Source organism: Hipposideros armiger, unplaced genomic scaffold (genome assembly GCF_001890085.2).
Source record: "Hipposideros armiger isolate ML-2016 unplaced genomic scaffold, ASM189008v1 scaffold_715, whole genome shotgun sequence".
Lineage (NCBI taxonomy): Eukaryota > Metazoa > Chordata > Mammalia > Chiroptera > Hipposideridae > Hipposideros > Hipposideros armiger.
In genome coordinates, this window is record NW_017732065.1 from 238,226 (window position 1) to 252,737 (window position 14,512).

General features: G+C 37.9%; 1 protein-coding gene across 8 annotated transcripts in view; it reads right to left on the bottom strand.

Annotated features, from left to right (window-relative positions):
• LRRC4C (leucine rich repeat containing 4C) overlaps window positions 1-14,512 on the bottom strand; it is a 712,446-nt gene that overhangs the window by 126,344 nt on the left and 571,590 nt on the right. The window contains exon 1 of one of the 8 annotated variants that reach the window (XM_019627151.1): window positions 398-416. The exons of the other annotated variants lie outside the window; for them this stretch is intronic. The gene's annotated coding sequence lies outside the window, so the exon portion shown is untranslated. Of the gene's footprint in view, window positions 1-397; window positions 417-14,512 lie in introns of those variants that run through there. 8 annotated transcript variants of the gene reach the window in all.

The window sequence follows — 14,512 nt, forward strand, 5'->3', positions numbered from 1 at the left end:
ACACACACACACACACACAAACACACACACACACTAATGACCTTTCCTGGAAAACATTATTCAGAAAACTGGATAAAAGTAACCTGATGTCTCTAAATATATCATACCTAAAATGCTCTGTTCACTAAAATATGCAGTGAATCTCTAGCTTTTTTTCCTCAAAGATTCATTCATGAAAAAAAAAAGTGACGAAGGACTTGATTAAGTAAAGAAACATGAACAGTATGATGTTGCCTTTCTTCCTGATAAGATACTCCTTTCTTCTCGATTTAGTACAGAACAATTTCAAGTCATCTGACTTTGCTTGTTTTTACAGACTAGTTAACCATCTATTTGAACTGAAAACCAGAACCACGGTGATCTTAATACCAACTTGTGATGAGAGACTTTTTCTCACCTCAGAAGAGAACTGGCCCTGTGTATCTTCCTTTATTTCCTGTGCTGAGGTTTTAATTACAGTTTTAAACGTGAGATCGATCTGTCTTTTCAGGTTTAGCGAGTTTCAAGTCCAAGGAAATCTGTTATTCTCTTTGGGAAACTGTAAGCAATAATAGTACATTTGATACGGCCAAGACATTTTTGCAAGAAAGAAATGCAAAAACAAGTGCAGCTCCTGCTGCTCAGCAGTCAGAAAGGAGGTCACTCAGTATGCCTGCTGTCCTGTCAACGAGAAAAGACCGACATTTCACTGATCACGTTTTGTTAGTTGCCTCTTGTTGGTTTTTAGATACATTAATTATACTTTTTATGATAATACTGCGAGATAGCGATGATTCTTGCTCCTGTAAAGAGGAAGTAATTAAATAGTAGGATAGCTAAGGAAGTGTGTGACGTCATTTAACTCCTCAGTGGGTGAAGCAAAATGCATCCCAAGGCTCTTCTCTGATAGACAGCAAGTACTGCAGAGTCCACAGTAGATTCTTGTGCACCCACTCCTCCTCCAAATGTGAGGCGCATTTAAATTCACACCCATAACCAGAGATATTTCCAAACCTCCCCCTTTCCTGCACTGCTCTCAGCCTCACGCCCCGAAAGCATGCAGACAGAAAATAACAGCAACTGAAATGGGAAGGAATATGCATTTGTAGAACCATTCAATTCACAGGTTGAGGGGCGTGTATACACCTCAGATAAGAAAGAAAGAAACAAACAAACAAAAGAAAACCTTTCACCCCATTTTACACCCATGGGTCCCTCCTTTTCTCTGATTTCAATCTAAAGAAATTCCTGGGAAGCAATAAGTTAAATTTAAAACAGCTTATACGTCATAGCTTACACAGATTTTGGTCCTTAGGATACTTCGACAAACAAATCAATTTCTGCTGTTCTCCTGCAGCGTTTTGTACTGTGACACAACAGAGATGACATGTTTATCTGGGCCCTTGGTAGTTGCATCTTGGGAGTTAACCCCCTTTGTGGTTAAATGTTAGGAGGCTTGCATGGCATCTGGACATTGCTTCTAATCAGCTACATGAACTTAGCTTCTCTGTGTTTCAATGACTCATGTACAATTATATTTAACCTATTACCTTTCTATGTCTATATCTATCTATATCTATCATCTATCTATCTATCTATCATCCATCACATATCTATCTGTCATCTATGTATTCTATTTCATGGAATCAGAGGATTCAAATGAAATGATAAAGGTGAAATAAAGCAATTATTATTTTCTTGTAATAGTGGTGTTATTGCTAATCGGTTCAAGCAAATGCTCATGCGTACACATGTGTACACACACATACACACACACACACACGCATACATACACAGCACCTCAAAGAATAGAGAGCTCTCAAGACAAATGGATCTTAACCACATGCTTTAAAGTTCCAAGTCAGCACAGAAAGACTCCATTTTATCCTGATAGGGGTATGAAAAGGTCAAGTATTGATTTAGGTTTCCAAGAGAAGGCAAAAAATAAAAGGACCTTTCTGAAAATATTTACTATATTTTTCTCCCAAACAGGGTTTGTATGTGGAGCAGAGATAGTTCAGAACCCACAGGATGGCAAAGATAAAATGGCCCAGCTTATAAAAGGGAGCCTAGGATCAATTCTACTTGTCCCTTTGACCTTTAATACACAGAATGGGCAACTCCTATATTACCGCAGTAGAGAACATACGAGAAATAAAAGTGAAGCCATCAAAAGCTCTATGTAATCCATACATTAAAATACACAGCATGTTTTATGTTTATTTACATAAATAATATGTTTTGTTAACGTACTTTCACATAAACACATCACTGCACAAAACATCAGTCCTGTCTTTTTCAGAAATAGGAAACCTTCGGCTCCTCTTCCCGTGCTCCACGTGCCTCTCTGCTACTAAATGAAGTGTTTGCAAAAACACATTAATGATGTCTGGCTGAAGTATTAGAGATGTCTTGTGACACTAGAGAGAAATGGTTTCTGGATCAGAAGAAATTTCATCTAGTCCTCAAAGGTATAGAATGCCCCTTGGCATTTGTACAGAGAATAGCAATTCCTAAATATGTTTATTACGGTTGCAGAAGCATTCTGTGCTTAATTCCAAAGTTATCATTAGCCTAGATTCTCAGCTAAGCTATAGCTTTATAGTTATATAAATAGTTATAACTATATAACTATAGTTTGTGTTCAACTGTCTAAGGCTACTTCCAGACTAGTGGGTTCAACAGGAGCTGTGAGAGATTTTAAGTCTCTAGCATATGTTTGATTTTATAAAGGCATTATTAGAAACCAGAGGTATACCAGAATGCTCTCAAAAGCATCTCCTATTGTTTGTTTATTTGCTAGTTTACTTGGTGTTTTGGGCTAAATACCAAGCAAAGAAGCTGACTGGTGTATAGGGTTGGTATAGAATCAGATAAATCTTGTTTTGCATCCCAGGAATGACACTTTCTAGGTGAGGGATGTAAGACTTGTTACTTCATCTCTATGAGTCTCAGTTACCTATAAAAATAAGAATAACAGTATCTGTCTTTAAAAACTCTCATGATGATTAAGTGATTAACTAACTATGTAAATGATTTATATTGTCCTGCTCTTCTCTTGAAAGGATTAGGGTAAACAGGGTTTGCTCTTAGTAATGGATGGGAATAAATGGATTTATGGATTATTAAACTTAACCCTTAAGAGGCACTATACTCCAGTAGCTACCCATTGCCATGGTTCAAGTCCTGACTCTGACAAACCAGCTGAGGGGCCTCAGCTTTGTAAGTCATTTAACCTTTCTCTGGCTCAGGTTTCTCAGCTTTAAAATGGAATAACAATGAAACATTTTATAGTGTTGTTCTAAGAAGTAAATAAGTTAACACCTATAAGGTGCTTAACTACCATATTACTATTCTGAAGTGCCCTTTACATTATAGTTTTACTCCGACTACATAGCTTTTTATAGTAATAAATGATATTGCTGACTCCTCTTGTTAATCCTGAAAGTGATTATGAAACTGTGCAATGAATTCAATTTCTCTAGATCTTATCTTTATGGTAGACAGAGAAAACAGCTGTCTGGTGAACAAGCCTAATTCCAGGTCCCAATCTTTTCCGATCTTCTTTGTCTCTTTGCAGCTAACACTTGCATCCTGTTGAGTTCCCAGATATAAGTGCCAATGCTGCTAAACCCCAAATGGTTAAGTCCCAAACTGCCAAACAAAGCCCCCAAACAAAGCTCCAAACTGCCAGAACAAATGTTCATCATTTTATCCTAACTTCTACTAAAAGGATGATAGGGGCTGGTAAAATATAATGATGTTAGTCATTTACACTTTAGTCAAAATGAGGGTTTGAAAGTGAACTTTGACGACTGTTAGAGGAAACAGCATAAGGGATCTGAGGGTCTGAATGAAGCCCAGATAATGCCACGGACTGGGGAGAAAGCAGAATGAAAAGGTTGGACAGGAAGGGTTGAGCCACTTACCATTCATTTCTATACATCTCTGAAGATAGCCCTGTGAGCAAGAAGCAACAATCCTTATTGTCCAGGCTAATGAAGAAAGGCGATCACAGATCAACGGTTTATAATAATATTGTTGTTGTGATATATCATTTTTGCGTATTTCCGATACGACTCCCCCTCGCTTAAAGGGCAATACACATCGTAACATTTCTTAAATTGATGAATGTATAGGTGTGTGTGCACACCCACACATGGATGCATCTTTTTATTAATTATTCAACAATATTCACTGAATGCCTACTATGTGCCTTCTTCTAGGAACTGAGGATGTTCCAGTGAATACAACAAATAAAACATCTTGCCTCTCAGAGTTTACATTCTAGAGGGGGAGATGGACAATTGAAAAAAAAATGAATAAATTCTATTTACTAAGATATCTAGGTATCTAAGATGCTTTGAACAAAAGTAAGTAGAGAAGAATAGGATTGTAGTTTTCCACCGGTGGTTAAGCACGAGCTCCCTGATAAGGTGACATTCGAGTCAAACTGTGGGGCCAACTGGGGAGTGCCACAAGGCCACCTGCTCTACAACATTCCAAGCAGAAGGACCAGCAAATGCAAAAACTCTGGCTAGGGTGCAGACCTTACTGACATATTTGAGAAACACTGGGTATTTCCTGAAACCTTCATGGTAATTCTAGATGTTGCTCTGAAGCGTCAATGTAGCAAGGATGATAAATATTCAGGACTCAGATGTATGTGTCCCCCTACTCTAGATACATGAAATCTACCCAAACATTATTTATAATCTCTGAGAGAACTATTTAAAAATATTATCCAAAGTAATTTGTTTAGTCCAATACATCTAACCCACAGAGTGTTTAGGCAATGGGGAAATAAATTTCAGTGCAGCTGCTCTTGGGCTGTGTGACTGTGTGCAGGCTACTTGGCCTCTCTGAACCTCAGTCTCTTCACTCACAGGGTTAGAGTAGAATCTGCCCCCTGCTTGTTTGCTTGGGTTGGAAAATACTTGATGAAGAATCACTTGCCATACAAATGCAAAATATTTTTGGTAAAATCTCATTTATACCAAGATCATTTGTTCTGTCAATTTATCTGAGAGATAGTGAAACCTTTAGAGAGAAACCAAAATGTACTGTATAAGGCAAGTTAGATATTACATCATCAATATACCAGCCTCATATACTTTACTTCTGGAAAAGCTTAAAGGTTCTCAATCAGAATCCATTTATTAATTTCTTAAAGGTAATTCTAATATTCTTGAATGCACAGTTTCCTAGTGCTACCACCGGTTGATTTCAACTTTGAGATGTATGCATCTCTTATTTATGTTGGATTGGTTTGCACCTAGTCACGTATTCTGGGGAGATAGAGAGTTGTTAGTTATCTGAGTATCTAGAGCAGTGGTTCTCAACCTGTGGGTTGTGACCCCCTTTCACAGGGGTCGCCTAAGACCATCGGAAAACAAAAAGATATTTACATTATGATTCATAACAGTAGCAAAATTACAGTTATAGAGTAGCAACGAAAATAATTTTATGTTGGGGGTCACCACAACATGAGGAACTGTATTAAGGGGTTGTAGCATTAGGAAGGTTGAGAACTGCTGATCTAGAGAAAAAGGTAAATTTGTGATTAGGGTAGAAAACAATCCAATTCATGGTAGAAAGATTCCAGCTTTGGAATAACTTATCATGGGTTCAAAGCCAAGATCACCACCAACAATAAGTCACTTTGAATAGTACTTAATGCCTACGCTTCCATGTTCTGTTCTTGGAACTGGAAGTAATGATAAAAGCACTGCATGGTTGGAAGGAGTGTTAGGAAAGAATTATGGAGAGGAGATCTTGGTGGATATCATGGCATAGCTCCTTTCATTTCCTACACTGCCCTACACGTGACTCAAACCTAAGACCTCGGCCTCTGCAAAATTTGATGGGTCCAGCACAAAACTGTCTAGAAAACAACCAATACTCTTAAGTAATTGCATGAATGTATGTGTGAATAAATCAATGAACGAATGAACAAATAAAGGAATTTATAAATCAACCTGTCAATTAACTACACAATTACAATTCTTGAATCCTTACAAATCATGAAGGGAGATACAATACCCCTGTATCATATCTTCTCTAACTGAACATTAAATAATAGAGTAGTCACGACTGCAGATAGAGAGTCTATCTCATCTTCACAGCCAGGATCTTAATTTAGTAGGCAGAAAGATATCAGGCTGAGAAATGTGCTCCAATGTACTCCGGCAGAAGGCAGGAAGTCGTTTTCTTTAGACCACTGCTTTTGCTTCAGCCACAGTTATTCATTCTCTTTTACAAGGAGGGATTCATTTATGTCTTCAGAAGACAGATGTATCGAGCCATCAGGTGTTTCTGCCAGTCACCTCCTGCCAAAACCCTGATGTTTTATTTCATTAGTGTAGGCACTTTCCATTAATTTGGGTACTGTTTCAGTGTTAGTTCCAAAGGACATTGTTTTTTGGCTCTTCTATGTTGAAGGGCTATTTAATACATTACTGCAATGAGTTGCTCCCTTGCCAAGGAAGAAGTAATGGCTACCCAATTCTAAACAGTTTCTGACAACATGATTCTAACGCTTTGCTCAATGATATGTTTATTATGCTATACCTGGAACTGACAGAAACAAATCAGTAGAATTCTGCTGGTAGTGAAGAGTAAGCAAAACATATCATGCAGGTGTTTTCCTCCCTCCCTCCCTCCCTTCCTCCCTCCTTCCCTTCCTTCCTTCCTTCCTTCCTTCCTTCTTTCCTTCTTGCTTGCCTGCCTTCCCTGTCTCTCCCTCCCTCTTTTCCTTTCTCCCTCCTTTCTGTCCTCCTGTTTTTATTTCTTTAATATAAATAAGAACATAACAGTATTCTACTGTATGTCAAGTGTAATAGACATTGTTGATGCCTAAGAACATGTATTCTTATCCTCCTCCTTTCTAGTTCCCAAGTAAACTCCGAGTTTATTCAGGCATCTACCGTCTTCCACATACCTCTCCATGCAGCCTTAAAGAATGGGTCTTGACTCACTTGGGGCAATTATGGTTGTCTCATTTCCTTTGTTACTGGTTGGTTGGACAAGAATTTTAGGCAACAAAACATAAGAGAGTCTTAATGGAGATTTCTGGGGAAGTTTTCCTCACTCTCAAAAGACTCAAGAAACAGGTAAGCCCTTTTGTCCTGCTCTAAGTCATGCCTGGATATGATGCCTACAACTGTCATAATCTCTTGTGACCTAAGAGGAGTTTTACTAAAGATAAAGGTGACAAGTGAAGAACAGTAGAGCAAAATGATGGAGAGATGAGTGTCCTTGATACTGCTCTTGAGCCAGTGAGATGAATCAGAAGTCTCTCCCTCTGAACTTCTTGTTCTATGTGAAAACAAATGGGTTTACTTTTTAAAAGCCAGTAGTGATAACCTGTTGTTAAACCTACATCAGGACCTGGGTGGCACATCAACAGAGTGTTTGATTCTGTAATAGAATTAGCCCTTCAAGAATTCTGGAATTACCAAAATGACAGCAACTTGTCTGTTCCCCTTCCCCCAATTCCCCAGCACTGTTCCCATCCCCCCAATTCCCCAATAAAAATCTTTAAAAAAAAAAAAGAATTCTGGAATTACCAAATGAGGCACTCTGTATAGTTAAATATTTCAGCAATGTGCTTGTCTTTTACAAATAGCAGAATTGAGGACTGTGATTCATTTGTATCATGCTTCACAGTCTCTAGATGAATCTTTCAACCCTACCTACAAATAAAAAGTGGGAATCTTTTATAGTGAAGTACCCAACTTTCTGGTCCTCAAGTTTGGATCTGAACCTAATCTAAATGCTCAGAACTTGCCTTGTCCATAGGTGGGAGTTTGGGAAATAAAAAATCCACCTCACAAACAATCTCTGCCTAATCTCTCCAATTATTTCAACTCATATTAGTATCAATTTTCTCAACATACATTTGGACAGTGGTAATTATTTGAATTATTCAATTATAATAATATGTATATTACATTATTATATAATTTATTTCCTGTGTTTGTCTTTTTCACCAATTAGAATCTAAGACCCCTAAGAGCAATTCCCATTATAAGAAGGGAATTTCACTTCTAATAAGAAGTGAAACGCTTTTTATAGAGAATCTGTTCTATCAAATTTTGTGACCACTTAAGTTACCAAGCAAATAAGGAAAAAAACAATTGTAGGGTCTTTTTTCCTTCTACCATGAGTGTTTAAACTCATCTCTAATTAAGCCTATCATTACATTTGACTGTGACCTAAATCTGTTTTGAATAGAAAGAGTGAAAAAAGTCTGGGTTCTTCAAACTATTCTTTGCTTAAAATGCTTCTGTCCATCTTCCATTGAAGCAGATTAAGCAGAAACGAGGAAGGAATAGTTCACTTGCTGCAGTAGAAGTTCTCTATGTCATCAGGCCAATACATTTATTATAGCAACCAACACATCACCATAGGAATAACAGAATGATACTTAGCCAAATCTCCATAGAGATGACAATGAAAAAAATGATGATAAATAGCTAAACTGTATCAGTCGCTAACCATGTGCCAGCTACTGCTACATCCATTAACTTCTTTAATCCTCTCAATTCTCTGAGCTTCATCCTCTTGTTATCTCTGTTTTGCAAGTGAGGTAACCAAGAGATGGAAAGTTCAGTGACTTGCCCAGGGTCTCACATCTTACAAGTTGAGAGTCAGAGCAAGAATTTAGGGAAGCAGGCGGCATCTCAGCCTTCACTCTAAAAATACCCATCCCCAAAAAGTGTCCTATTCTGCATTTAGGTGAGAGAACTACAGAAATAAAAGGAATACTAGTCCAAGGAGCTGTCCTGAGAAATGACAGGGATAAGCATCAAAGACCATCATTCATGTAACCAAATTGCCATATGCAAATAACACATGAATAACAAATAACATATTGCTCATTAATAAGCAACCATTGACATTTATCTCCTTTCTTCTCTCCACCTACCATTATTTTAAAAATTAATTCTGCCACTTTCCAAAAGCTAAGCAGAAAAAAAATGCAAAATGCATGTGTACATACAATATTTAACAAAACGTATAAAGAAAACAATTCTTTTAAAAATATTATGTAGTGGTTAAGAGCTCGCTCAAGAGTTTGAGCTCTGAGCAACAGCGGTTCGATGCCTGCCTGGCCCGAGCTGAGCAGCCGCTGAGCTGCCAACAAGTAGCAAGATGGCTCAGCTAAAAAAATATATATATATATTATGTAGTACAATTTTTACAAAAGAACACTAAATGCTACTGGTAAAAGATAAGAACACAGTCAAGTTTACTGAAACTTGTCTTTCTCCCATAATAAAGTACCCCCAAACCATGTAGGTTAGGATTAGGTTTTACCAGAAGGGAAGACCCTTTGTTGTGGTTGATGTATCTTTAATGCTGAGGAGAAGGCAGCATAGGGCATTCTCCCGAGCGGTAGCAAATTATGTGCGACTTTACTGGAAAAGTATAGAAACCACTTTCATCTTGCCTAACCAACATTTAGCAAGATTATAAATCTGGGTGATAAAAAGGAGTTTCAAAAGCCGTGAGATATGAGAAAGGAATGAAATAGTCAGGTTCCATTATGGGGAACATGTCTTAAAAACAGAGTGCATCACCACATACTACTAGAAACAAAAATTGCATGCAGTGATGAAGCTGAAGAAAGGGCTGTTTTTAGCCAGAGGTTGAAATCTCCAACATATGCTCCACAAATCCAGTCACCCAAATTCCCCACTGGAAAAAAAAAAAAAAGGACAATAAAAAGACAAAAAAACAAACAAACAAAAAATACAAGACATGACACAGCTACCTGAATACAGTAGGATCTTAATAATATTGATGTATTGATTGCACTTAATTACTAAAGTAGTAGCAACAACTTTAGCTTCTGTAGCAGAGCGGAAATATAATAGTTAATAAGAGCACAAATTCTGTGCAAGACTGTCTGAATCTTGCACTTCTGTAGACATGGACAAGTGATTTTAAACAACATGTATGACTGAATTGCCTGTAGAAATGAAGATAAAATTGGCTGGTCATTTTGAGGGTTAAAGAAGTTAATATGTCATGATAGACACTGCTTATTGTCTCTTCACACTCAGTCTGCCCTTCCTTTTAGTACCTCCCAAAAAGGGCTGCTCTGTTGCCCAACTTCGGGGGTCACCATTCAGGGGTTACTTGTAACCTATAGACACAGAAATCCTAAGAATCATGGTCCCATCTCCCTGCATTCTAGCAGAATACAAGGCTACGCAGCTAGGGTTTAGGTTTCTCCTCCTCCATTAAAGAGAATGCCTTTCATGTGACTAAGTTCTGGATGACAGAAGGTCCGCACACAGTATGAATGCTGCTTCAGGGTCACATTTGCAAACAAAGCCCTCCGTCCTACATTCTCATAGGTGGCCATGTTTTTGGAGAGTCAACTTCACACAGAGGCAGATCAAAGCAGACAGGATAAAGAACGACCACACAGAAGGAACCCGGGTCCCAGGAGAATGAGATGGAGAAGTTCACCCCAACTGCCTAGTTCCCCGCCCCAACCTCTGTTGCTTACGTGAGAGAAAAATGAAATCCACATCTTGCTTGAGCCATTGCACTTTCGATACCTGTATTACAAGAGCTTGGTCCATTTCTTATTTAATGCTTATGTGTAAAGAACTTAGAACTGTGTTTGGCATATAGTAGACTCTCATTAAATGTGAGCTACCAACTCAACCAAGTGAAAGAAGCAGTATTTGAAAACAGAGCGCACTGTGTGCCTCCAAAAAGGATGCTCTTTCCTTTCTGGGCGAGAAGGCTGTCTCCAGTGCACAGAAAACGAAAAGGCAGAGCTATTTGCTAGAAGCACGCCGTTTGCCAACACTTTAAACTCCCTTAGAGTGGATGAGGTTTTTTTTCCACATTTCCGAATTTTTATAGCTATCCTCAATTCAAAATCGTGACTTAAAAAATGGTTTTGAAGTTAACTTGGTGAATAACTTTAAATTCATTGACGCTTGTACTTCTGACTCACTCACGTTAGTCACCCCATAAAACACAGTGTAGGGAGAAAAATAAGGGCTGAAAAAGAACAACGTACATATTCTTCAAGCTGAATTCTCTGACTGTTAGATGTAAAGGACTTCCATCCTTTGGACCATAAAAAGGTTTCTTTTTTCCCCTCCTTTCTTTCTCCCTCCCATCTTCCCTCCCTTTATCCTTCCGTTTCCATTTTTTTCCTTCCTTCTTTCTTTTTTCCCCTCCCGTACTAATGAATACATCTAGCCGCTCTTGAAGAACCAATTCTGCTACCTGAATCGGATGGAGATTCCTAGACCATCATTCTTTCTGTCCTCTCAGCACTCACCCTGGGAAAACTGCTAAGAGAAATTTTTGTCTTGAGGATAAATCACTGCTTGCTATTTCAGAGTCTGTTCTCATTTCCCATCTAGTTCAGGGGAGAGTGAGGACACTTGCCACATCTTCTTCCAGATATCCAGGTGCCCATTTGCCCACCTCTTTGGAAATTTACATATTTGAAACATACACAGACCATCCATTACGACATATGTGTCGTGACTAACAGGCTATTTTAGGGAGACAGAAACACACTGTCTAGTATTGCTTTACAACACCAAATTAAATAACCGAAGGTCAGGGTCTTGTGCCACAGATTTAAAAGGGCAGTCCAAGTGTTTTGTTTGTTTGTTTGTTTGTTTGTTTGATTGATTTTTGGAACAACTGGAAATCTGATGTTTTGAAGGCAACAGATTTAAACAAAGACTTTGCTTCTTTTCCTCACCTCCTCCCATCTCTAGCACAATTAATGCTTCGTCCTTCCGTTTTCCCATAGCACTTCATGCAAATTCTATCAACGTTTCTTCCATTGTGCTATAAATAGAGGCTCCCAGGTCTTTTTCTCTGAGTAGGCTCTGTAGGTCTGTCTTTCATTATCCTTTTGGCATGATTGATCTCATTACTTTGCCCTTTTACTTTGCCTCATGTCTTTCACGTTCATGCTTTGCAGTGCCATTTTATTATCGCACCTGTTGAAGTCATTTAAATGTGCTTGGAGAATATAGATAATGTTGGGAAACAGTTTTCAAAGTGAGCATCAAACATTGAGACATTAATAGAGGGCTCCGGTTTGCCCTGCTTCCGAAATCCTCCATAGTCTGAATATTCTATTATCTTCTTTTGCAACCCCAAAGTATCTCAAATAAAAAACCACATTTCAGCTAAAGTCACAACCAATGAAGAAGATTGGATTGTTCTCTTTTCTGGAGGATAGACACAGCAGGGATTGAATATTTCAGCAAAACTCAACTCCTCACAGCATTAATGGTGCCATTTGGCACTAATGTATTGTCAGGAATTAAAATCTGAACAGCAGAGTTTGGCGCAAGAGAAAAAAAAACAAAAAACAAAAACAACATATCAATAAAATTCAGCTCAGGCACACAAGTATGTGGTCCGCATTCGATGGAGGGATTATATGAATACATAAACCATTACATAATAAACCATTAAAATACTCCTGCTAGGAGTCTGCTCAATTCATGGTGATTTGAGTTGCTGCGAGGGCAATGGCAAATCTAAACATAATTTGTTTGCTTGTAGGATGAGAAGGAAGAATGTGACATATTTTAAACATACATAGATAGCCCATTTCTACATTTTTAGAGTGGTTAATATAATATTTTAGTAAAAATATTGAGTACATTTTCCAATGTGTCTTTATAAAATAAATTAATAAACAAAATAAAAGAATTAAACTGCTGCAGCCACGTTCTATTCCAACAGTTCCCACGGCACCATCTAAATTATTTGGCAAGCCCATCATGTACTATAGTGAACACAGTGTTGCTCAAAGTCCTATAAATGGGAAAGGAAGGAACAGCCATTTATTGAATCCTGTGCATAGATAGCTTATGAAATCCTTACAACAACTCTCTAGGGCAAGTTTATAAACCCCATTTAAAGATGAAAAAAGAAAAATAAAAGACTAAGATAGGATCCATGTCTTGCCCAGTAGAATCTAGTTGGTAAATCATGGAGACAGGATTTAGTCCGAGATTGCTTTGGCTCTAATACCCATGTTCTTTCCATTGCCTTACATTGCTTGCTATGAAATTTTCATTTCAGAATGTTGAATTTTAGAGCATTAACCATTTCTTCTCTGTCTAACACAAACACGGATTCTTAATCTCCTCTCTGTCAAGGACCAGTTCATGTGTTACCTTCCTCCTAAAACCTTCCCTTTCTGACCTTCAATGGCAAGCCCTGCTTCTATTATATAAACCTGCTCTTCAGAACATACTATTATTGGGGGGAGGCTGGGTAGCTAATTATTTTTTAGAGCACGTTTTGTGTTCTCAGAATATAGAATTCTTAACCTGAGACACATGTCAAACTTCAGTGTCACACTCAATGGCCTACATAATCGTGGCTCCTAATAACTATTTAATCAAAACTTGTCAATTTACTGAGTTATTATAACTTAATTGTATTAGTGAGTGTACTTTATTTTACACGTTAAAGCTGCTTCAATGTAGTGGAGTGAAAGTATGTTTTGTTGCGGTGTTTTTTTATGTAGCTATAGTGTTTAAATGAGGTGCTTAACAGGACCTTGTGGGGGCCTTTTGTGTAAAACTAATAATAGTATCAAATCTGAATTTTCAAGTATAGACAGTCCCCAAATTACAGTGGTTCAACGTACCATTTTTCAGCTTTACAATGGTACAAAAGCGATAAATATTCCGTAGACACTATACTTCAAATTTTGAATTTTAATGTTTTCCCAGGCTAGTGATATGCCGTACAATACTCTCTTGTGAGGCTGGGAAGTGGTAGCAAGATGATTTTGCCTAACTGTAGGTGAATGTAAGTTTTCTGAGTAATTTTCAGGTAGGCTAGACTACTATTATGTTTGGTAGTTAGATGTATTAAATACAGTTTTGATTTATGATATTTTCAACTTACGATAGGTTTACCAGGATTTAACCCTATTACAAGAGCGTCTGTATTAGGTTTGCTTCAAATGGGAATAGAACTGTAAACTGAAAAGAAAATAGGGAAATGTAGAATGAAGTTCAATGAAAATAATGTTAGGTTTGTATGCTAGAAAGTGTGATAGACTGCCTGCTATGTCCAGGAATATATGTAACTTCCGTAATTACTGGCTTTCTGCTTCAAAAACTCCCTACTTCAAATCTTCATTGATTTCCCCATTCCTCTTCCATATGGAGATAAAATTTTGTATGGAAAGCAAGCCAATAGAAGGAAGGGACATTCAGTCTTTTAAGAGAATGGCACGGAGCTCCCTAGTCAGCAAAAGGCCCTGACCCCTTGTTATATCACCAATTTTCCATATAAGAAGGAAAGAACAAGGATACCTTTCTGGGAGAGGGTAGAATCTTATCCTAAGCCCCATCCTATCAGGTGGTGAGGTCCTTTGAACAAATAATGCTTTTTACTTGATTGGCAACATCAAAGTGTAAGGGTGATGGTATATTTTGCAAGATTTAACGTTCTAGTTTACTTTTCTTTTCCTTTTTCCTTTTCTATGGTTCCTTCCCCTCCTCCC